At 46.1% G+C, this 24087-nt stretch overlaps 1 protein-coding gene across 1 annotated transcript in view; it reads left to right on the top strand.

Annotated features, from left to right (window-relative positions):
- The first annotated feature begins 5592 nt into the window (after positions 1–5592).
- The window catches only part of canx (calnexin), a 67452-nt gene continuing 48957 nt past the window's right edge, over positions 5593–24087 (top strand). Inside the window, exon 1 of the mRNA XM_068044024.1 lies at positions 5593–5695. The gene's annotated coding sequence lies outside the window, so the exon portion shown is untranslated. The remainder of the gene's footprint in view (positions 5696–24087) is intronic.

Raw genomic sequence — 24087 nt, forward strand, 5'->3', positions numbered from 1 at the left:
GATGTCAGTAATCTAGCTATCAAATTAATCTACCAACACTAAGGGCAGGATTTCCACTGCAGGGATGGGAGTGGAGGTGGGACTGTACAAGGTCGGGCCTAATTTAAACAGACCACAGCAGCCATTACTGTTTGAGTGCCCTAACTTCAGCTTGGAAGAAACTTCATTAAGAGGAAATTGGAATGTCTCAGGAGAGGCAGAGGCTTGGAACCCAACAGAGCAGCCCTTCGAGTCACTGAAGCGGAGGCCATGAGGGAGAGGAGGGAGGTCCTCTTCCTGGAGGGTGGTAGGAGGAGGCCACCCACCCAAATTAAGCAATCCTGGATGACATAGCTGACACAGTGAGCAGAAGTGTGGTCCGCAGAAGTTGGACCCCATGTCAGAAGAGGTTTAATGACCTGATACACGCTCTGGCAAGGTGAGTGCAACCCCCAAATCTCAGGATATTCACCCTCCAGCAGGCAAATCAGCTGAGAAATCTCAAGACACATGCTGCGGCTGAACATGGGAGGGGTGTGTGCCCAGGTCGGACTGGCTCAGAGCCGTAGTGCTGCTGAGGACTTCCCAGCACTGAAACATGCAGCTTCTAATGAATGGGAGCAGCTGGCATTGGCCATAGAGGGCAGCAGTGCCCAATCACTCTCTGAGCAATGGGCACGTATTGCCCAGGAGAGGGTTCAGACGGTGGAGGGAATCCCCCTATTTTCACATGATCACAGCCATGGAGGAGGGAGCTATGGAAATAGCCAGGATCTCAGACCATGAGAAAGTCGGCCATGGTGAGTTGGGCACTCCTGGTGGAGATGGTGATTAGCGAGGGCAGTGCGCTCATTAAGCGGGTGCCTTGCACTCCACCCCCTCCGACAGCGCACCCAACATTGACTTGCTTTGGGAAACCACAGCACTGCAGAGGCTTCTGCATTCCAAGGCTAGTATCACAATCTGTATCTGCCACAGGTGCAGAGGTCGAACCAATAAGACCATCTCCCCCACCATTGCTGGGCCAAGAGCAGGAACAGCAAAACGCCTTACAAGCACAACATCCACCAGTGCAGATACAGTCAGCTCACTGGATTCTTGTGCGCGGTTAGATAGCATGGCACTGGAACCGCATCGTCAGAAGCCCAATGGCCCGCTCGATGATTGTGCTATTGAGCAGATGGGTCGGGTTGTATTGCCTCTGTGCTTCTGTCTGAGGCTCTTGTGGAGGGGTGAGTAGCTATTTCTCCAAGAAATATCCCTTGTCCCCTAGAATTCATCCACAGAGTTTGGGGGTGGACTGAACAGCTGCAGCAGCCTGGACTGGAGGAGGATGAAGGAGTCAGGATGAAGCTGCCAGGAAAGCGAGTGCACACATGGAGGAGCTTTGTTATGATTGCAGACCAGCTGAACATTGAGGGAGTGGAAGCCCTTCCTGTTGATGAATCTGACTGGCCTATCGCTGGGTGTCTTGATGGCCACATGGATGTAGTTAATGATCGCCTGTACCTGGGGGAATCCAGAAATGACGGCGAAACCCAGTGCCCTCTGTGCCTGTGAGGCCATGTCTGTATGGAATTGAATGTATCATCCAGCTCGAACAAATAGAGCATCGGTGACCTGCGAGATGCAGTGGTGTGCAGCCGTTTGCGAGATTCCATCAAGATTCACAGCTGATCCTTGAAGGCAGCCAGAAACAAAGAAGTTCAGGGCCACAGTGATGGCTACTGGTGGGGTATGGCGAGCAGTGCTGCAAGATGTGAGGTCTTCTGTGACAAAGGTAGAGATATCTGTGACCATCTGCCTGGAGTGTCACAGTCGCCTATGGCACTGATTCTCGGTCATCTCTGGGTGGCTCCTTCTTTGTCAGGAGATCTTATGCTGAAGGTACAGCTTCTGTCTCCCTCCTGCCCCTTGTCCCTCTCCTTTGCCCTCTTGATGCCCAGGGCTCTGCCCTTCCTGTATAGGATGTTGCGCCTCATCACCACAAAATCTGAGCGTTGTGCCCCTATTGTCAGTTTCAGCCTCCCTTGTGCTCAGTAGCCACCCAATTGTGTTTGGCAGCCTTACCCCCTCTTCTTATGCCCCCCCCCGCCAACCATAATGACAGGAGGGCGATGACCGCCCCTGCACTTCCCAAGCACTTACTGCTCACTCTCCCCACCACCTGCACTGAGCTGATGGCACCTGTCTCCCAATGAGTGGGTCCCCCTCTACGCCATTCACCCTTTCACGGGACCCAGCTAATTCCCTGGGGTGGCCATGACTGTTCCCCTATGTGTCCGCCTCCATTCAGCTGGTTTGCCTCAGACAGCCGTGTGCAGTCTGTGCTCCCCTGTGAAAATCACATCCCTCTTTAACAATGCTAATTGGCTTCCCTAATAGATCAGCCAGCGCTGGGAACAGCATCGGGAAACTGGTATGTTGGGCGGTGCCAGTATTTTCACCTCACACCTGCCTCCGTTTGCACCCTAGCAGGATCTGAAAATTCAGTCCTTGATGTCTACAATTCTATGCAGGAAGGGATGGGCATGTGTTTAAGGTACTAGAGATGCTGCTGGATCAATGGAACTGTTCCCTAGGAAGACAGTACCTGCAGGAGAGGAGTCAGGAGAAAAACAGGGGTGATAAATGAAAGTTTGGGTAAAGGTAGTGGATAAGATCTTTAGAAGCTGAATCAATGATATCATCATTTTCCGAAAGGTGCACACATGGGATAAACTCGCGTAGTTGTGAAGAAGGATTATTTCCGCCTTGTTTTTGATCCTCTGAGCTCTCCACATACACACACGCTCACCTTTTAACAAAGCCACAAAGGACTCTGTCACTGTCCTTTGCCTCACTTTGTGTGTAAGTAAACACGATGGGTAATTGATTAAATGATTCACCTCTAATGATGTCATTTGATAATACACAGAACATGGCAACAGAACTGTTCGTGCTTAATTACTGCACATTAAAACAGGACCAAATAATGTAAACACTTGCTTACAAACCTTGAAGGATTTGGTCGCCTCTGGTTTTAACTTCCCTCATCTCTTGAAACCTCCTGCACCCCTTGCTCTTATCGGGAAGTTACAATCAGGCCTTCTAAAGTCAACCATGGGGTTGGGGGGGGGGTGGGTGCTGGCATTCATGTCAGTGCCCTTTATACACCTTCATCCAAGTTTCCTTACCATGGACTTAAATGTAGTTCAGTGGGTGGCACTCTTTCTACTGAATCAGGTCATGGATTCAAGTCCAGAGACTTGGGCCCTTAAACGAGGCTGACTCTCCCAGTACAGTACTGAGGGAATGCTGCACTGTTGGAAATGCCACCTTTTGGATGAGAGGTTAAACTGAGGCCCCGTCTTCCCTTTCAGGTGGCCATAAAAGGCAATATTTTGAAGAAGAAAAGGAGGAGTTCTCCCTTGTGCCCTGGGGCTCATATTTAACCTTCAACTAACACCACTGAAAACAAATTATCTGGTCATTTAGCTTATTACGGTTTGTGGGCAGCTTGCTGCAAATTGGCTGCCGTGTTCCTACATTACAGTGACTAAACTTTAAAAATACTTCATTGGCTATGAAATGCTTTGAGATGTCCTGAGGATGGAAAAGGCGCTATAGAAATGCAGTTATTTCTTCTTAAATGGATAGGAGAATTGGGTAGAGATTACTGTGGGCGACAGATATGCTTCCAGCTGCTTCGCACCCCCCTATCAAAGTTAAATTTTACCCCTTACAAGCTCCTGGTTTACTGCATGATACATATGTACATATACATGAACATATGAATTAGGAGCAGGAGTAGGCCACTCAGCCCCTCAAGCCTGCTCTGCCATTCAATAAGTTCACAGCTGAACTGATTACTCCACATTACCCACCTACCCCCGATAACCTTCCACCTCCTTGCTTATCAAAAATCTATCTACCTCTGCCTTAAACATGTTCAAAGACTCTGCTTCTACCGCCTGTTGAGGGAGAGAGTTCCAAAGACTCACGACCCTCTGAGAGAGCGTTGTTGGAGGCCAATAATCTCAGCCCAGGATGTGGCTGCAGGAGTTCCTCAGGGTAGTGTCTTAGGCCCAACCATCTTCAGCTGCTTCATCAATGACCTTCCCTCCATCACAAGGTCAGAAGTGGGGATGTTCGCTGATGATTGCACATTGTTCAGTTCCATTTGTAATGCTTCAGATAATGAAGCAATTTGTGTCTGCATGCAGCAAGACCTGGACAACATTCAGGCTTGGGGTGGTAAGCAGCAAGTAACATTTGCATCACATAAGTGACATGTAATGACCATCTCCGACAAAAGAGAGTCTAACCATGTCCTCTTGACATTCAACAGAATTACCATTGCTGAAACCCCCACTATCAACATCCTGGGGTGGGGGTGGGGGGTGGTGGAGTGTGGGTAGGTCACCATTCACTTGAAACTTAACTGGACCAGCCATATAAATACTGTGGCTACAAGGGCTGGTCAGAGGCTGGGAATTCTGCACCGAGTAACTCACCTCCTGACTCCTCAAAGCCTGTCCACCATCTACAATGCACAGGTGTGATGGAATACTTCCATCACTATATGCCTGGATGGGTGCAGCTCCAACAACACTCAAGAAGCTCGATACCAGGCCCATCGATGAATACAGTATACTACATTGAAAGAAGTACAAGTAAATCGCTGCTTCACCTGAAAGGAGTGTTTGGGGCCTGGGATAGTGAGGAGAGAGAAGGTAAATGGGCAGGTATTACACCTCCTGCGATTGCAAGGGAAGGTGCCCTGGGACGGGGACGAGGTGGTGGGGGTAATGGAGGAGTGGACCAGGGTGTCGCGGAGGGAACGATCCCTTTGGAATGCTGACAGGGGAAGGGAGGGGAAGATGCGACTGGTAGTGGCATCACGCTGGAGGTGGCGAAAATGGCGGAGGATGATCCTTTGGATATGGAGGCTGGTGGGATGAAAAGTGAGGACAAGGGGAACCCTGTCACGGTTCTGGGAGGGAGGGGAAGGGGTGAGGGTAGAGGTGCGGGGAATGGGTCGGACACGGTTGAGGGCCCTGTCAACCACAGTGGGGGGAAATCCTCGGTTGAGGAAAAAGGAGGTCATATCAGAAGCACCGTCATGGAAGGTAGCATCATCAGAGCAGATGCGTCGGAGATGGAGAAACTGGGAGAATGCAAATCAATGGACTGAATGGCCTCCTTTTGTGCAATGCCATTCTTTAACAGCAAAATGTTGTGCTAACTGCGAGTGGCAGAATGACAGTCCTTCCAGATACTTCCAGCATTTTCCGATTTTACTTCTATTACCCCCCTGCTCCCCCTCCCCAATTCTTCTTCCTCCCACCTTCCAATTCCCATTGCCATTGGCTGAGTCATGACTTGCTCCCCTCCCCCACAGTCACCACTCTCCTGCCTGGGGGGGAGGGGGGTGGGGGGAGGGAGAGAGGGGGGGCCGGCCACGTGTTCCTCCGGCACTTTCCCCGCCTCCAGCCAATCGGCTGCCACTTCCTCGTCCCATCCCCCTCCAATCACCGGGCTCCACGAGGGAAGCCGGCGCGGCGTTCTGGGTGAGCGCGTCGGGCTGACAGCGCCCCGAGCCAATCAGGAGCGGGGACGGCGCCGCCTGACGTCAGCCGCCGCCCGCCTCAGCCAATCGGAGGGAGCCGGCGCGAGCTTCTTGGGGCCGGAGATCACGTGAGCGCAGCATTTCCCGGGCGCCGAGGAGCGGAGCGTGAGTATCAATTGTGGGGAACAATTAGTGAATACTTTGTAACAATTGGTGCAGACTTTGTAACCTTTTCTCTTTGTGAGAAGAACAATCATGTTGCAATTTGGGGGTTCCAGGATTAAAATTCGATACATCATGGTTCCCCCTGTTGACTATGACCGTGTGAGTGGCGCCGCCAGCAATGCGGCTGCAATGATACGCGCGCATTATTATTATCCTGCTCATTGCTTTATCTCCTGCCACACAATGTGATGGTCTCAGTCTTCCTGGCAGTCCAGCTCAGAGAGAGGGTGGGCGTGTACTGGGTTAAAGGCTGAGCGGTCTGTCTCCACTTATCTGCTGGCGAGTCCAGTTTTTGGGCCTGCAGCTTTGACCATCCGTTCTGTTGTATTTTTTCACGTGACTGCCCCATCGCTTTGCGTCCAATGTGCAGAATCATGGCACCTGGGTCCTTGTAATGGTTTGCCTTTTTTTTTAGAGGCGTCATTCGTTTTATAGATAAAAGCAAAATACTGCCGATGCTGGAAATCTGAAATAACAACAAGAAACGCTGGAAATACTCAGGTCTGGAGAGAGAGAGAAGCAGAGTTAACGTTTCAGGTCAGGCCTGATGATGGGTCACTGACCTGAAACGTTAACTCTGCTTTTCTCTCCACAGATGCTGCCAGGCCTGCTGAGTATTTCCAGCGTTTCTTGTTTGTTTTTGTTTTATAGACCTTGGTCAGGTCTGAGCTTCAGGTCACAGTCAAGGTTAAACATTCCTTGATTGCCCTTTCCTGCAGCAGTCATCTTGCCCACAGTTTTGTTCTGTATATTCATCTTTTTAGCTTTTGAGTCATGTGCTCTGTAGTATGTTCTGGAAGCAGCTCTCCTAGTCCCTTTCAGTCTCTGAAGCAAGTTTCAATTGTATGCAATTGAATGAATTCAGCATTACAAATGTACTATTTTTGTAACCATGAAGGAAGGATGTAGTGCATGTTATAACCTCAGGAAGTCGGGCCCAAAGTGTTTTACAGCCAATGAAGCTGTTTTGCTGTGTAGTCACTGTTGAAATGTGGTAGTTAAATTTTTTTAAATTCATTCATGGGATGTGGGCGTTGCTGGCTAGTCCAGCATTTATTGCTCATCCCTAATTGCCCTTGAGAAAGTGGTGGTGAGCTGCCTTCTTGAACTGCTGCAGTCCATGTGAGGTAGGTACACCCACAGTGCTGTTAGGAGGGGAGTTCCAGGATTTTGACCCAGCAACAGTGAAGGAATGGTGATATAGTTCCAAGTCAGGATTGTGTGTGACTTGGAGGGAACTGTACAGGTGGTGGTGTTCCCATGCATTTGCTGCCCTTGTCCTTCTAGTTGGTGGTAGTCGTGGGTTTGGAAGGTGCTGTCTAAGGAGCCTTGGTGCATTGCTGCAGTGCATCTTGTAGATGGTACATACTGCTGCCACTGTGTGTCAGTGGTGGAGGGAATGTATTTTTGTGCGTGGGCTTACAATCAAGCGGGCTGCTTTGTCCTGGATGATGTCGAGCTTGTTGGAGCTGCACCCGTCCAGGCAAGTGGAGAGTATTCCATCGTACTCCTGTCTTGTGCCTTGTAGATGGTGGACAAGTTTTGAGGAGTCAGGAGGTGAGTTACTCGCCTCAGGATTCCTTGCCTCTGACCTGCTCTTCTAGCCCTGGTATTTATATGGCTATTCCAGTTCAATTTCTGGTCAATGGTAACCCCTACGATGTTGATAGTGGGGGATTCGGCAGTTGTACAGCCATTGAATGTCAAGGGGAGATGGTTAGATTCTCTCTTATTGGAGATAGTCATTGCCTGTCGCTGGTGTGGCGCGAATGTTACTTGCCACTTATCAGCCCAAACCTGGATATTGTCCAAGTCTTGCTGCATTTCTACACGGACTGCTTCAGTATCTGAGGAGTCACGAATGGTGCTGAACATTGCGCAATCATCAGCGAACATCCCCACTTCTGACCTTATGATTGCAGGAAGGTCATTGATGAAGCAGCTGAAGATGGTTGGGCCTCGGACACTACCCTGAGGAACTCCTGCAGTGATATCCTGAAGCTCAGATGATTGACCTTCAACAACCACAACCATCTTCCTTTGCACTAGGTATGACTCCAACCAGTGGAGAGTTTCCCCCTGATTCCCACTGACTCCAGTTTTTCTCGGGCTCCTTGATGCCATGCTCAGTCAAATGCTGCCTTGATGTCAAGGGGTGTCTCACCTCGCCTCTTAAGTTCAGCTCTTCTGTCCATGGTTGAACCAAAGCTGTAATGAGGTCAGGAGCTGGGTTGGCCTGGCGGAACCCAAACTGTGTGCCACTGAGCTTGATCAGCTTGCGAAGTTGGATCACACAATCAATGACATTTTCCATCACTTTACTGATGATTGAGAGTAGACTGATGGGACGGTAATTGGCCGGGTTGGACTTGTCCTGCTTTTTGTGTATAAGACCTACCTGGGCAATTTTCCACATTGCCGGGTAGATGTACTGGAACAGCTTGGCTAGGAGCGCAGCAAGTTCTGGATCACAGGTCTTCAGTACTATTGCCGCAATGTTGTCAGGCCCATAACCTTTGCAGTATCCAATGCGTCAGTTGTTACTTGATATCACACGGAGTGAATCGAATTGCATGAAATCTGGCATCTGTGATGCTGGGGACTTTAGGAGGAGGCTGAGATGGATTATCAACTCGGCACTTCTGGCTGAAGATTGTCGCAAATGCTTCTGCCTTATCTTTCGCACTGAAGTGCTGGGCTCTCCCATCATTTAAGATGAGGATATTTGTGGAGCCACCTCCTCCAGTTGGTTGTTTAATTGTCCACCACCATTCACGACTGGATGTGGCAAGACTGCAGAGCTTAGATCTGATCCGTTGGTTATGGGATTGCTTAGCTCTCTATCGCATGCTGCTTATGCAGTTTGGCATGCAAGTCATACTGTGTTGTAGCTTCACCAGGTTGACACCTCATTTTGAGGTATGCCTGGTGCTGCTCCTGGCATGCCCTCTTGCACTCTTCATTGACCCAGGGTTGGTCTTCTGGCTTAAAAACAGTAGAGTGGGCAATATGCCAGACCATGAGGTTACAAATTGTGGTTGAGTACCGTTCTGCTGCTGTTGGTGGCCCACAGCGCCTCATGGATGCCTAGTTTTGCGTAGCTAGATCTGTTCGAAATCTATCCCATTTAGCATGGTGATAGGGCCACACAACACAATGGATGGTATCCTCAATGTGAAGGCGAGACTTAATCTCTACAAGGACTGTGCGGCGGTCACTTCTACCAGTACTGTCGTGGACAGATGCATCTGTGACCGGCAGACTGGTGAGGACGAGGTCAAGTATGTTTTTCCCTCTTTGTTCCCTCACCACCTGCCGCATACCCAGTCTAGCAGCTATGTCCTTAAGGACTCGGCCAGCTTGGTCAATAGTGGTGTTACTAAGCCACTCTTGTTGATGGACATTGAAGTCCCCCACCCAGAGTACATTCTGCGCCCTTGCCACCCTCAGTGCTTCCTCCATGTGTTGATCAACATGGAGTACTGATTCATCAGCTGAGGGAGGGCGGTAGGTGGTAATCAGGAGGTTTCCTTGCTCATGTTTGACCTGATGCCATGAGATTTCGTGGGGACCGGAGTCGATGTTGAGGACTCCAAGGGAAACTCCCTCCCGACTGTATACCACTGTGCCACCACCTCTGCTGGGTCTGTCTTGCTGGTGGGACAGGACATACCCGGGCATGGTGATGGCAGTGTGCACAACAAACAATGAAATACTGGCCAGGATTTCATTTAAAGTGTTGGTTGAGGGATAAATATTGGCCAGACATGGGGGAGACCTCTGTGAAATTGTGCCATGGGATCGTTTACGTCTACCTGAGAACAAACAGGGCCTCAGTTTAAAACCCCACCTACTAGATGGCACCTTCAACAGTGCAGCACTCTCCAGTACTGTATTGGGAATGTCAGCTGAAACTTTGTGGTGAAGTCTCTGAGATGGGGCTTGAATCCACAGCCTTCTGACTCGGGACAGTGCGCTACCCCCTGAGCCACAACTGTTATCGAGGAGACATTACATGTCTGTAAATGAAGAAAAAACAATGGAATGCTGGAAATGCATCGTAGAAGCCCATTCTAACAATTCCATTAAGAATCGCATCCCTATTGTCATCCTGTCTGATTCCAACTAATTTGATTCTGACCTGTTTTGAAACGACAACTGCATAGGTTAGCATCACCTGGTATCTGTTACATCAAGGGACAGCTTGAAAAGTCTACTGTGTGCAGTCTGTGCTTGTTGAGATGTGGAATGCCAGTGCTGGAGAAAAGTCTAGTTGTATTTCTAGCGTCTAATATTAAATAACATTCGCCAAGTCATGTGTGTGAATGAATGCTGACTTAAATTTCTCTCCATGATTTGATAGTTGAGTCATGCAGACCAGCAAATATTGTGCTGGTGTTCATATTTAGAGAAAATACATTTATTCTTAATGTGCTGCTTGAAAGGGTGATGGAAGTAAATTCAGTAATGACTTAAAAGGGAATTGGATGAATGCTTGAACAAGAAAAATTTGCAGTGCTGGGGTGTAAGACGCTAATAGGATCACTCTTTCAAAGAGCAGGCTTGCTGGGCTGAATGGCCTCATCTTTTATGAAGAGCATGTAATGTTAATTTAATAGAGCCTGGGCTAGATCGCACTTGGCGTGCTGCACGCAGTTCTAGTCTCCATGCTGCAGAAAGGGTATAAAAGCACTGGAGAAGATTTTCAGCAGTGTTACCAGAGTTGAGAAGATGCAACTATTGGGAAAGATAAAGAATGTTTAGTCTTCTATAGAAGAGTGAAATAACGAGGTCTGATAGAGGTCTTTAAGGGTTTGATGGGATCAACTTGTGGGTGACTCCAGAACAAGGAAATAAGTGGAGGTTTTTGTTTAAAAGGTAAGTGAGTAGTTCATGTTGGTCTTCTGAGGGATTTGGGGTCTTTGTGCCTGAATCTCAAAGTTAACATGTAGGTACAACAGCCTATTAGGAATGCAGACGGCATGTTGGCCTATATTACAAGAGGGTTGGTGTATAAGAGTAAAGAAGCCTTGCTGCAATTATATTTGTTATTTGGTGAGACCACACATAGAGTACTTTGTAAAGTTTTGGTTTCCTTACCCAAGGAAGGATATACTTGCCCCAGAGGGCATACGACAAAGGTTCATGAGTGATTCCTGGAATGATAGGGTTGTTCTAATGAGGAGAAATTGAGTATGATGGGCCTATGCTCTGGAGTTTAGAAGAATGAGAGTTGATCTTATTAAAGAATAAGATTCTGAGGGGGTTTGACAGGGTAGGTTCCTAGAGGCTGTTTCTCCTGGGTGGAAAGTCTAGAACTAGTTGCATAGACCCCAGATAAGGGGTCAGTGATTTAAGACTGAAATGAGGAGAAATCTCTTCAGTCAGAGGGTTCTTGTATTTTGGAATTGTCTACCCCTGAGGACTGTGGGCACTCGATTGTCGAGTATATTCAAATTTGAGATCCGTAGATTTTTGACCACTGAGGGAATCAAGAGACATGGGGATCAGGAAAAAAGTTGTTGAAGTAAAAGTTCAGCCATGATTTTGTTGAATGGCAGACCAGGCTGTATGGGCTTTTCCTGATCATACTGTTTCTGTTCTTGCATCACTAACCGATTTTAAAGTTAGGAGGAATTTCTTTACACCACAGAGTGATTGACGCAACAAAGGAAGACTGAACATGTTGCCTTTGATCCTTCACCACCCCACCCACCTCATCTACAGTCCCTGCTCCTCCTCCCCCTCTCCCCTACCCGTTTAGCTTGGAGGAGTGCTAATTTCAATGTGATAAGACAGGCTCTAGCCAGGGTAGTATGGAACCAAAGACTGGCAGGAAGAGCTGTACCGGAACAATGGGTTATCTTTAAGGAAGTGATGCTTCAGGTACAAGCTAGGAACATCCCGACAAGGATGAAAGTTAGGGGAAGCAAGAACAGGGCTCCTTGGTTAATGAAGGAGATAGAAATGATGATGAAACGAAGAAGGGGGTGTATAATGCATGTCTGGTGAACTCGTGTATGGAGAACCAGGCCATATACAATAGGTTGAGAGGGGAGGAAAGTAAGACTGACAAAGAGAGGGTATGAAAATAGATTGGCAGTCAACTTAAAGGGAACCCAAAGATCTTCGACTGGGATGTAAATAGTAAGCGAGCAGTAAGAGGAGGAGTGGGGCCTATTAGGGGCAGAAAGGGTAATATATTTAATAAGTACTTTGTATCCGTGTTCACTGAGGAAATGAAGGCTTACAAAATATCAGTAGAAGCAGAGAGAGTAGAGGAAATGAATAGGATAAGAATTGAGAGGGGGAGGTACTAAAAATGTTGGCTATGTTTAGGGTTGATAAGTCACCTGGTCCAGATGGCTTGCATCCCAGGTTGCTGAAGGAAGTGGGGAGGGCTTGCCATAATCTTCCCTGGATACAGGGGAAGTGCCAGAGAATTGGAGAGGTGCAAGACACCCTTATTCAAGAAAGGGCGTAAGAACAGTCCTAGCAGCTACAGGCTGGTTAGTTTAACATCATTGTTTCTAAAATCTTATCCACTAATCGGAAAATATCAACAGGCACTTTGAGAGGTTCAAATTAATTAAGGGTAGCCAGCATCGAATTGTAAAGAACAAATCGTGCTTGACTAATCTAGTTGAATTTTTTAATGAAAGAACAGAAGGTTGCTGAAGGGAATGTGGAGATTTTGGTTATATGGATTTTAAGAAAGCATTTGACAAAGTACCACAAAAAAAAGGCTGGCTAACAAAATTGAGGCTCATAGATTAGGAGGGTCAGTGTCCGATTTGGGTTTAAAAAAAAATTGGGTTAGAGACAGAAAATAGCGAGTTGTAGTAAATTGCTTTTCAGACTGGATGGTAGACAGTGGTGTTCCCCAAGGGTCAGTGCTGGAACCACTACTTTTTTTTGGCTAGATATAAATGACTTGGATCTTGGCATACAGAGTAGAATCTCAAAATTTGCTGATGACACTAATCTTGGAGGTGAGGCAAACAGTGAGGATTATATAAAATGCCTGCAACAAGACATAAGCTGGCAGAATGGGCAGAGAAATGGCAGATGGAATTTAATACTGATAGGTGTGAGGTGATGCATTTTGGCAGACGGAATAGGAAGAGGAAATATATACTTAATGGCACAGTTCTAAAGAGTGTGCAGGAACAGAGGAAACTGGGGGTGCATGTGCATCGATCTGTGAAGGTGGCAAGACATATTGGGAGAGTGGTTAGTAAAGCATATGGGATCTTGAGCTTCATAAAATGGAGGTATTGAGTACAAAAGCAGGGAAGGTGTGATAAACCTTTTGTAAAGCTCTGGTTAGGCCCCAGTTCGAGTACTGCGTCCAGTTCTGGTCACCACACTAAAGGAAGGATGTGAGGGCCCTTGAGAGGGTGCAGAGGAAATTTACCGAATGGTTCCAGAGATGGAGGAACTTAGTTACAACGTTAGGGTGGAAAAGGTGGGTTTGTTCTCAGAACAAAGAGATTGCAGGGAGATTTAACAGCGTACAAGATTATAACAGGTTTAGATAACTTTAGACAAGGAAAAACTGCTCCCATTAACAAATGGTACAAGGATTTGGGGACAGAGATTGAAGATTTTGGGGCAAAAGGTGCAGGGTAATATGAGGAAGCACTTCTTTACGCAGCGGATGGTAACGATCTGGAACTCACTGTCTCCACTTCCACCATCCTTATGGGCAATCAGTGGCTTCAAGAGGAAGTTGGATGGCTGCCTGAGAGAAATAGACTTGCAGGGCTATGGGGATTGAACCGGGGAGTAGGCTGACTGCATAGGTCCGTGGAGAGCCGTCATGGACTCGATGGCCGCCTTCTGTGCTGTAAATGACTCTGACTCAAGCAGACATTTTTTATTGCCTCTGATCATTTATTTCATAATGGTATTAATTTTGTTCCAGCAGTTTCAGAATTACTGTGCTTGCAATACAGGTTATTTGCAGCTGGCATCTCATGCAACTGGAGATGGCTCACAGCCAGTTTCCTTGTGATCATAAAATCTCAGCACAGAGTCCATTCAGCCCATGGTCCCTGTGCTGCCTGTTTGAAAGCTATTCAATTAGTCCCACTATTCCTGTACTTTTCTTGCCCCCATAGCCCTACAAATCTTTCCTTTTAAGTGTTTATTCAATTCCACACACCTTTAAATGAGGCTCAGTAATTTAGAATACACTGATTTAATGTAATTGACATTACTAGAGTTGATCTAGAATGCAATGCCTGAAAGGATAGTGGAAGCAGATTCAGTCGTAGCTTTCAAAAGGAAATTGGGTAAATACTGATTCTCAGTGGTATCGAGAGAGAGAGCCAGGGGAGTGGGACTAATTGGATAGCTTTCGAAGTGCCAGCACAGGCATGATTGGTGGAATAGCTGTCTATGATTCTCTGAGTGAAGATATATCTTTCTTTTCTCTCCCCGATGGAAGCTGGGACTGGCTGATCAATTTTTGCCGCCCTCCACAATATTGTTCTTGATCTCAATTGTGAAATTGTATTCACAAGCAGAGTGAAAATGGTCAGGAAAGTTTGGCATGGAGTGAACTCATACCCAACTTGATGCAAGTGGCAGGATTAGTCTCCTGGGCAGCGAGCAAGTTGCACAACTGTTCTGCAGCTGAAGCTGCAATGTGGCCTAAGCAACAAAAAAAAAGGAATTTAGAAGCAGGATTAATCCCAACGTACAACCGTGAATGAGAAATTCTTGCTCTTTCCACCAACTGTCTCTTTTCCTCCTAAATACCTTTACGAGCGATTTGATTCTGCAGTTTTATTTCCAAAAATAGAACACTTTTTTTTGCTGAAGCAGAGCTCCAGTGTAGTAACATTGGAAGGTCTAACCCAGAGATAAACCTTTGTCCCTTGTTTTTACTGGGCAGGCAGGCACAGCACAATACACCCAGACCTGTATTTATGCCTGAGGCTTCTCTCTGACAGGATGTGAAGGCTTTGGGTCCTTGCCAGTAATTTTAATTTCTGTATTTCTGGAGATGAAGAATGCTAATTCTGGGAAACTAGTCTCTTTTCACTTCAGGCCAGTGTCTGGCTCATTGGTCAGTAGTGGTGTTAATCTGGTCTGTCCTGAAGGACATAGCTGCCAAACTGGGCCTGCAGCAGGTGGTCAAAGAACCAACACAAGGGGGAAGTCCTACTTTACCTCGCCCTCAGCAATCTATCTGATGCAGATGCATCTATGACTGTAGTGCGGGCAGTGACCACCACACGGTTCATTGTAGGAATAAAGTCCTGACTGCACATTGAGGACACCCTCTATCCTGTGTGGCACTGCCACTGAGCTAAATGGGATAGATTCAGAACAGATCTATCCGATCTAAACTGGGCATCTGTGAGGTGTTGCAGCAGAATTGTATTCCACACAATCTAAAACCTTGTGGCCCAGGATATCCCTCACTCGACCATTACCATCAAGCCATGGGACCAACTTTGGTTCAATGAGGAATGCAGGAGAGCATGCCAGGAGCAGCGCCAGGTGTAACTAAAAATGAGCAATTAACAGTGCGCAGTGGTTAGCACCGCAGCCTCACAGCTCCAGCGACCCGGGTTCAATTCTGGTTACTGCCTGTGCGGAGTTTGCAAGTTCTCCCTGTGTCTGTGTGGGTTTTCTCCGGGTGCTCCGGTTTCCTCCCACAGCCAAAAGACTTGCAGGTTGGTAGGTAAATTGGCCATTATAAATTGCCTGTAGTATAGGTAGGTGGTATGGAAATATAGGGATATGTGGGGATGTGGTAGGAATATGGGATTAGTGTAGGATTAGTATAAATGGGTGGTTGATGGTTGCCACAGACTCGGTGGGCTGAAGGGCCTGTTTCAGTGCTGTATCTCTAAACTAAAAACCTGGTGAAGCGACACCCAGGACTACATGCATGCTATAGACAACTAAGTGATCGCACATCAGCTGATCAGATTGAAGCTCTGCAGTCCTGCCACATCCAATCATGAGCAATTATACTAACAGAAGAAGGCTGCATGAACATCCCCATCTTGAGTGATGGCGGAGCCCAGCAGGTCATTGCAGAAGACAAGCTTGAAGCATTTGCAATGTTCTTAAGCCAGAAGTGTTGAATTGGATAATCCATCTCTGCTTCCTCCTGAGGTGCCCAGCATCAGATATTCTAGCTTTCAGCCAATTTAACTCGCTTCTTGAGGGAAATAAATGGCTGAACACACTGGATACAACATAGACTGATTCCCAACAACATCCCAACTATAGTGCTGAAGATTTTGTTCTAGAACTAGCTGTATCCCTCATCAAGTTGTTCCAGTACAGCTACAACACTGACATTACCCGACAATGTGGAAAATTGCCCAGGTGTGTCCTGTCCATATCCATCCAGCCAATTATCGCCCATTTAAGTCTGTTCTTTAACATCAGCAAAGTGATGGAAGGGCTCAGCAGCAGTGCTGTCTAGCAGCTCTTGCTCACCGATGCTCCGTTTGGGTTCTGCCATGGTCACTTGGCTCCAGACCTTATTACAACCTTGGTTCAAACATGGGCAAAAGAGCTGAATTCCAGATGTGAGGCAAGCCTTAATGAAATGGAAAGTTAATGGGAATCTGGGAGAAAACTCACCACTGGTTGGAGTCACACCTAGCACACAACAATGGTTGTGGTTGTTGGAGGCCAATCATCCCAGGACATTGCTGCAAGAGTTCCTCAGGACAGTGGTCCTAGGCCCAGCCATCTTCGGCTGCTTCATCAATGACCATCCCCCCATCATAAGGTCAGAAGTGGAAATGTTTGCTGCTTGCACAGTTTTCATTCCAATTTGCAATCCTTGGATACTGAAGCTGTTTGTGCCCACGTGCAGCAAGACCTGGACAACATTCAGGCTTGGACTGTTAAGTGGCAAGTACCATTCGTAGAGTCATTGGCCTCCTATGCTGTAAGTGACTCGTTTGGCCCATCGTGTCCATGCTGGCTCTCCACGGAGCGATCCAGTCAATCCCATTTCCCCTGCTTGATTCCGGTACCCATCCAGTTTACTTTTGAAATCATTGTCTCCACTTCCATTGTTCTCGTGGGCAGCAAGTTCCAGGTCATTACCACTTGCTGTTTTGTAAAAAAAAAAAGAATTCTTCCCCTCATTTCTCCTGACATCTCGTGCCCAAAACCTTCAATCTGTGTTCCCTAGTCTTTGCACCATCAGTTAATGGGAAGAGTTTTTTTTGTCTAATTTGTCTAAGCCTTTCAGTCTTTTACAGCTCTCTTACATCTCTCCTCCGTCTCCTTTGCTCCAAGGAGAACAACCTAACCTTGTAACTAAAATTCCACCATCCCAAGGACCATTCTGGTAAATCTCTGCAGCCTCTTGAGGACCATCACATCCTTCCTGAAGTGCAGTGACCAGAACTGGACGCACTACTCCTAGTTGGGGCTTCAGCATAACTTCCCTGCTTTTGTACTCAATGCCTCTATTTATGAAACCCAAGATCCTATATGCTTTGCTAACCACTCTCTCAATCTGTCCTGCCACCTTCAAAGATCGATGCACATGTATCCCCAGCTCCCTCTGTCCGAGTACAATATATTGCGCCTCCTATTCCTTCTTCCAAAATGCATCCCCTCACACTTGCCTGTATTAAATTCCATTTGTTATTTGTCTGTCAGCCTATCTATGTCCTGGTGCAGGCAGTTCCTATCATCTTCATTCATGTCACAAGAGCCAAGGGTCATCTCCAAAAAGAGAGAATCTAACCCACTCAATGGCATTACCATTGCTGGATTGCTCCTCTGACATCCCGGGGGTCATCATTGACCAGTAACTTAACTGGACTACACATATAGATACTGTGGCTACAAGAACAGGTCGGAAGCTGGGTGTTCTGCGGTGAACAACTCGCCACCTGACTCAACAAAGCCTGTCCATCATCGACAAGGCACGAGTCAGAACGGTGATGGTATACTCTCCACTTGCCTGGGTGAGTGCAGCTCCGTAACACAAAGGTTGACACAATCCAGGACACAGCAGCTTGCTTGATTGGAACCCCCTCCAACAATGGCACACCGTGGCTGCAGTGTGTACTATCTAAGGATGCATTTCAATTCACCAAGACTTCTTTGTCAGTACCTTCCAAACCTACGACCTCTGCCTACTAGAACAAGGGCAACTGGTGCATGGGACCGGCACCACCTGCAAGTTCCTCTCCAAGTTTCACACCATCATCCTGTCTTGGAAATATATCACTGTCCCTTCATTGTTGCTCGGCGAAAATGCTGGAACTCCCTCCCTAACAGCACTGTGGCAGTACCTTCACCACCCATACTGCAGTGGCTCAGGAAGGTGGCTCACCACCACTTTCTCTCAAGGGCAGTTGGGGTGGGCACTAAATGCTGATGAATTTGGAAAAAAACATTATCTGAGTACTTGGAAAGACTGATCTGTATTTACATATGAATTAGGAGCAGGAGTAGGCCATTCGGCCCCTCGCCTGCTCTGCCATATGATCAGATCATGGATGATCTGGATGTGGCCACAACTCTACTTTCCTGTCTACCTGCTATTACCTTTTGACTCCCTTGTCAAATCAAGAATCTATGTAACTCGGCCTTTAAAAATTCAAAGACCCTGCCTCTGCTGCTCTCTGGGGAAGAGAATTCCACAGGCTAGCAACCCTTGAAGAAAAAATTTCTCCTCATCTCTGAGTTAAATAGCAGACCCTTATTGTTAACTGTGTCCCCTAGTTCTAGTCTCTCTCATAAAGAAAAACATCCTTTCAGCATCCACCCTGTCAAGTCTCCTCGAGATCTTGTATCTCTCAGTAAGATCACCTCTCACTCTTCTAAACTCCAGTGGATATAGGCCCAGTCTATCCCACCTTTCCTCATAAGATAACCCCTTCATCCCAGGAATCGAGTCAAGTGAACCTTCTCTGAACTGCTACTTATGCAATTATATCCTTGAGTAAGGAGACCAAAACTATACTCAGTACTCCAGATGTGGTCTAACTAAGGCTCTGTACAGCAGTAGCAACACTTTCCTGCTTTTATACTCAATTTTCCATTGCAATAAAGACAACATTCCATTTGCCTTCCTAATCACTTCCTGTACCTGCGTATTAACTTTTTTGTAAATCATGTACCAGGACACCCAGATCTCTCGACCACCAAGTTTTGCAGTCTCTCAATTTAAGTAGTTTACTGCTTTTCTGTTCTTTCTGCCAAAGTGGACAAGATCATGTTTTTCCACTTAATACTCCATCTGCCAAATTATTGTCTGCTCACTTAACCTATCTATATCCCTTTGCAGTCTTTTTATGTCCTCTTCACAACTTACTCTCCTACCTATCTTTGTGTCATTGGCAAACACTGGCCTCGCCCTGATCCTTATGGCACTCCACTAGTTACAGCTTGCCAATCCTAAAATGCCCCATTTATTCCTACAGTCTGCTTTCTGTTAGCTAACCGATCCTCTTTCCATGCTAATATGTTACCCTTACGCCACGAGCTCTTATTTTGTCTAGTGACCTTTGATGTGGCACCTTATCTAATGCCTTTTGGAAATCCAAGTACACCACATCTTTAGGTTCCCCTTCATCCACCTTGCTTGTTATTTCCTCAAAGAACTCGAATCACTTAGTCAAACACGATTCCCCTTTCACAAAACCATGTTGACTCTGCCTGATCATATTAAGAGTTTCTAAGTGCCCTGCTATGGCCTTAATAGATTCTAGTGTTTTCTCTATGACTGATCAGCTAACTGGTCTGTAGTTTCCTGCATTCTAACTCCTTTCTTGAAAAAATATTTATTTTCCAATCTTACGGGAACTTTCCAGAATCTAGAGAATTTTGGAAAATTACAACCAATGCATCTACTATCTCAGCTACTTTTTAAGACCCTAGGATGTAGGCCATCAGGTCCTGGCACTTGTTAGCCTTTAGTTCAAATAGTTTTCTCAGTACCCTTTCCATGGTGATTGTAATTGTTTTAAGCTCCTCCCCACCACCATCCCCCCCCCCCCCCCCTTCTGTTTCACATATTGATTTACAAGTATTTGTGGGCTCTTAACTTGTGCCTTCTACAGTGAAGACAGACACAATATCTGTTCAATGCTTCTGCAATCCTCATTTCCCATTAATTCACCAGACTCACTCTCTAGAAGACCAACACTCCCATTAGTTAATAAAAGCAAATAAAAGTGCTGGAAAATACTCAGCAGGTCTGGCAGCATCTGTGGAGAGACAAGCAAAGTTAACATTTCAGGTCAGTGACCTTTCATCAGAACTCACCTGAGATGCTCTTTTTCCTTTTTAGATACTTGTAGAAACTCTTACTATCCAATTTTATATTTCTGGTTAGCTTTTTCTTGTACTCTAATTTCTCCCTCCTTTTATTTTGGTCAATCTTTGGTTTTTAAATTCTGTCCAATCTTCTGACCCTACCACTAATCTTTGCAGAATTGTATGCTCTTTCTTTCAATTTGATGCTATCCTTATCATCTTTTGTTAGCCACGGATGGTGTGTCCTTCTCGCAGCCTTTCTTTCTCACTGGAAACTACTGCATTTTTCATAATCTCTACCTCCAAAGCGCTTTGCAACCAAACAAGTACTTTTGAAGTGTAGTCACTGTTGTAGTGCGGCAAGCAATTTGAGTAGAGCAAGACCCTACAAGCAACAATGTGATAACTGACCAGATAATCTGCTGGTTGCGGGATCAATACTGGTTCAGGGCACCAGGGAAAACCCCCTTTTCTGCAACCACCCCCCCCCCCCCCCCCCTTCGCTCTGGAATAATGGCTGTGGGATCTTTTGTGCCCACCTGCGGACAAATGGAATTTTAGTTTAACGTCTCATCTGAAAGATGGCATCTCCAGTGCAGCGGGCCCTCAGTGATTACACTGGACTCGAGTAGATTTGATGCAGTGACCTCTTTCTCACACCATCATCTTGGTGGTCAGTGAGCGAGACTCGTGGTTATTAGCCACCCTGAGTTGTGTGCCCCTAATTACTTCATTGTAGACCTGTTTCATGCAGTATGTTTGTCAATCTGAGGTCCACAGGAGGTAGTCTAACCATTGCCTCACGTCTGGTTGGATTTGGAAAACAAAAAGTGTAATTTTCCAAATTTGTAAAGTTGCGTTTGCCATGGGATATGGAATCAAACCTGAGTTCCCCTGGTTGACGGGCTCAGTTGGCAGCATGTTTGGCTGAGTCTCAGGTTGTAGGCTCCGTCTCCACTCAGCTTTGGCATATCAACAAAACAGTTAATAAGCCATATGGGATCCTAGGCATTATAAATAGAGTCATAGAGTAGAAAAGCCAAGAAGTTATGTTAAACCTGTATAAAACATTAGTTCAGCACCAGCTGAGAATTGTGTCCAATCCTCTGAACTACATTTTAGTAAAGATGTGAGGCTTTGGCGAGGGTACAGCCGAGATTTAGTAGAATAGTTCCAGGAATGATGGATTATTATATGTGGGTAGACTGGAGAAGCTGGAGTTGCTCTCCTTTAGAACAGAGGTGTTTAAGAGGAGGTTTGATAGTGTTTAAAATCATGAAGGGTTTAGATAGAGTGAATAGAGAAACTGTTTCCCATGCCTGAAGGGTTGATGACCAGAGGGCATAGAATTAAGATGATTGACAGAGCAACAAGAGGTGATAGAACTTTTTACAGAACCAGTGGCCCGAGTTTGGATTTGGCAAAGTAGCCTGTATTTGGAAAATGGATGTATCGTTGGTGGGGGGAGGAAATTGCAGTGCTATGGGGAAAGAGTACGACCAGCCGCATTGCACTGCGAAAGATCTGATTGGTCTCCCTTCTTCCTATGCTGTCATAGCCAATAATTCCTATGACCATAGAACTTGAACTTCTAGGACTGGCATTCCAGTAGTGTCGGAGGTGTTGCTTTGTGAATAATACATTAAACCGAGGCTGCTTGGATGTTGAAGGGTCAAGGAATCTTTCCAACAAAAACCATGTGTTTTCCTGGTGTCATGGGAACAAGACTAAGCCATTCAGCCCTTGGAGCCTGTTCTGTCATTCAGTTGGATTGTGGCTGATCTGCCTCTTAACTTACTGCCTGCATTCCTTAACCCATACTACCCTTGTCTAACACAAATCTATTGATCTGTTATTTTAAATTTTCAGTTGACACCTGCCCCCACCCCCAGTTGCAAAGTGCCTCTTGACATCACCCCTGAATGGCCCAGTTCTAATTTTAAGATTATGCTGCCTTGTTATGTGCTCCCACAGCAGGTGAAATAAGGTAAATTATCAAATCCTTAAATCACAGAATTGTTGCAGAACTGAAGGAGGCCATTCGGCCCATCATGACTGCACTGGCTCTCTCAAAGTGTAATTCCCTTAGTCCCATACCCCTGCACATTCTTCCTTTTCATATAACTTAAATAAGTTAAATCATCTTAGACACTTCAATCGTGTGCCCAGAACTGAATGCAATACTCCAGGGAGGGTCTTAGTAGAGTTTTATGTAATCTCATTCCAGCCCTTTTGTGATTAAAAGTCAGCATTCATTAGCCTTCAGTTTTTTTTTGTGTTTGTGTACCTGTGCTCTATCTTTAAATTCTGAATTTGGATCTTTAAATTTAAGCTGCTGTTCCACAGTTCTAAGTTTCTTTCCATTTAGAGAATACTTTGATCGATCCTTCTTGGATCCAAAGTGAATGACCTCGCACTTTCTCATAGCGAACTCCAACTGCCACTGTTTTATCTACTCATTTAATCTATCAATGTCCCTTTGCAACGTCCTGCTCCTATCTCCATTATTTACTGTGCTATCTAACTTGGATATACAGCTCTCTATTCGTAGTCGCTTACGGCACAGGAGGAGGCCATTCAACCCATCGAGTCCATGCTGGCTCTCCACAGAACTATCCAGTCAGTCCCACTTCCCCCGCTCGATCCCCATAGCCTTGAAAGTTCATTTCCTTCAAGTGACCATCCAATCTCCTTTTGAAATCACTGTCTCCACTTTCACCACCCTTGTGGGCAGCAAGTTCCAGGTCATTACCACCTGCTGTGTAAATAATTTTTTAAAAAAGTGCTTCCTTATCTTCCTTTCCCCCCCCCCCCCCCCCAAATCTCTTGCCCAAAACTTTCAATCTGTGTCCCCTAGTCCTTGTACCATTAGTGTTTCCTTGTCTATCCAAGCCGCTCATAATCTTGTACACATCTATTAAATCGCCACTCAATCTCCTTTGTTATAAGAACAGCTCCAGTTTTCCAACCTAACCTTGTAACTAAAATCTGCCATCCCTGGAACCATCCTGGTAAATCTCTGTACCCTCACATCTTTCCTAAAGTGTGGTGACCAGAACTGGACGCAGTACTCCAGTTGGGGCCTAACCAGAGCTTTATAAAGGTTCAGCATAATATCCCTGCTTTTGTACTCAGTGCCTCTATTTATGATGCCCAAGATCCCATATGCTTCATGCAAATCTTGCATAAGTAATGAAAAGCTGTGGCCTCTGTACAGATTCCCAGGGTACTACTGGTCACATCCTGCCAATTAAAATACCTTCTCATTATTCCTGTCTCCTACCTCCTAGCCATTTCCCCATCTAAACCAATCCTCCAATTTCATGCACTCATTTTTATTAACACACTCTTACTGGAACCTTGTCGAATGCTTTCTGGAAATCACCAGTATAAGTAACATCCATAGACATGTGAGCCATAGAAGGAAATATCAGGATAGATGATTGAAAGCTTAATCGAAGAGGTTTTAAGGAACATCTTGAGAGGAAAGAGGGTTGTGGGGAGGGAATTCCAGAGCTTGGGGCCAAGGCAACAGGGAGCATAGCTGCAAGTGTTGCCTCTCTGATCAGCTCATATTTATTCAAATGCTCAGTCTCTGTCTGTATAAGAGATGTGCGTTTGACTAATAAGTCTATCATTTCCTAGTTTCTCTCCTGCCCTTTTAAATAGTGGAGTGACATTGGCTTGTGTGTTTGAGTGCTGGACTGGGACGGGAACCTATAACCGTTTCACAGGGGAGGAGGAGAGCCAAAGGTTTGTTAATTTTTTTTTTCAAAAACCTTTGTACAAAAGTTATTTGGTTGTCAAAGCTGTGATGATGCAATGATCTTTGCTTATTGACCATTGGAAGTTACGACTGGAGCTCCCAAGTGCCTTTTAATGCACAGAAATTCTTGTGTTCGGCAACATTCTCTAAATTTCTCATTTCACCAAAAATACGAACATATGAATTAGGAGCAGGAATAGGCCGCTCGACCCCTCGTGCCTGCTCCGCCATTCAATAAGTTCATGGCTGAACTGATTACTCCACATTTCCACCTACCCCCGATAACCTTCCACCCCCTTGCATA

This window comes from Heterodontus francisci, chromosome 12 (assembly GCF_036365525.1).
Source record: "Heterodontus francisci isolate sHetFra1 chromosome 12, sHetFra1.hap1, whole genome shotgun sequence".
In the NCBI taxonomy this organism is placed as follows: Eukaryota; Metazoa; Chordata; class Chondrichthyes; order Heterodontiformes; family Heterodontidae; genus Heterodontus; species Heterodontus francisci.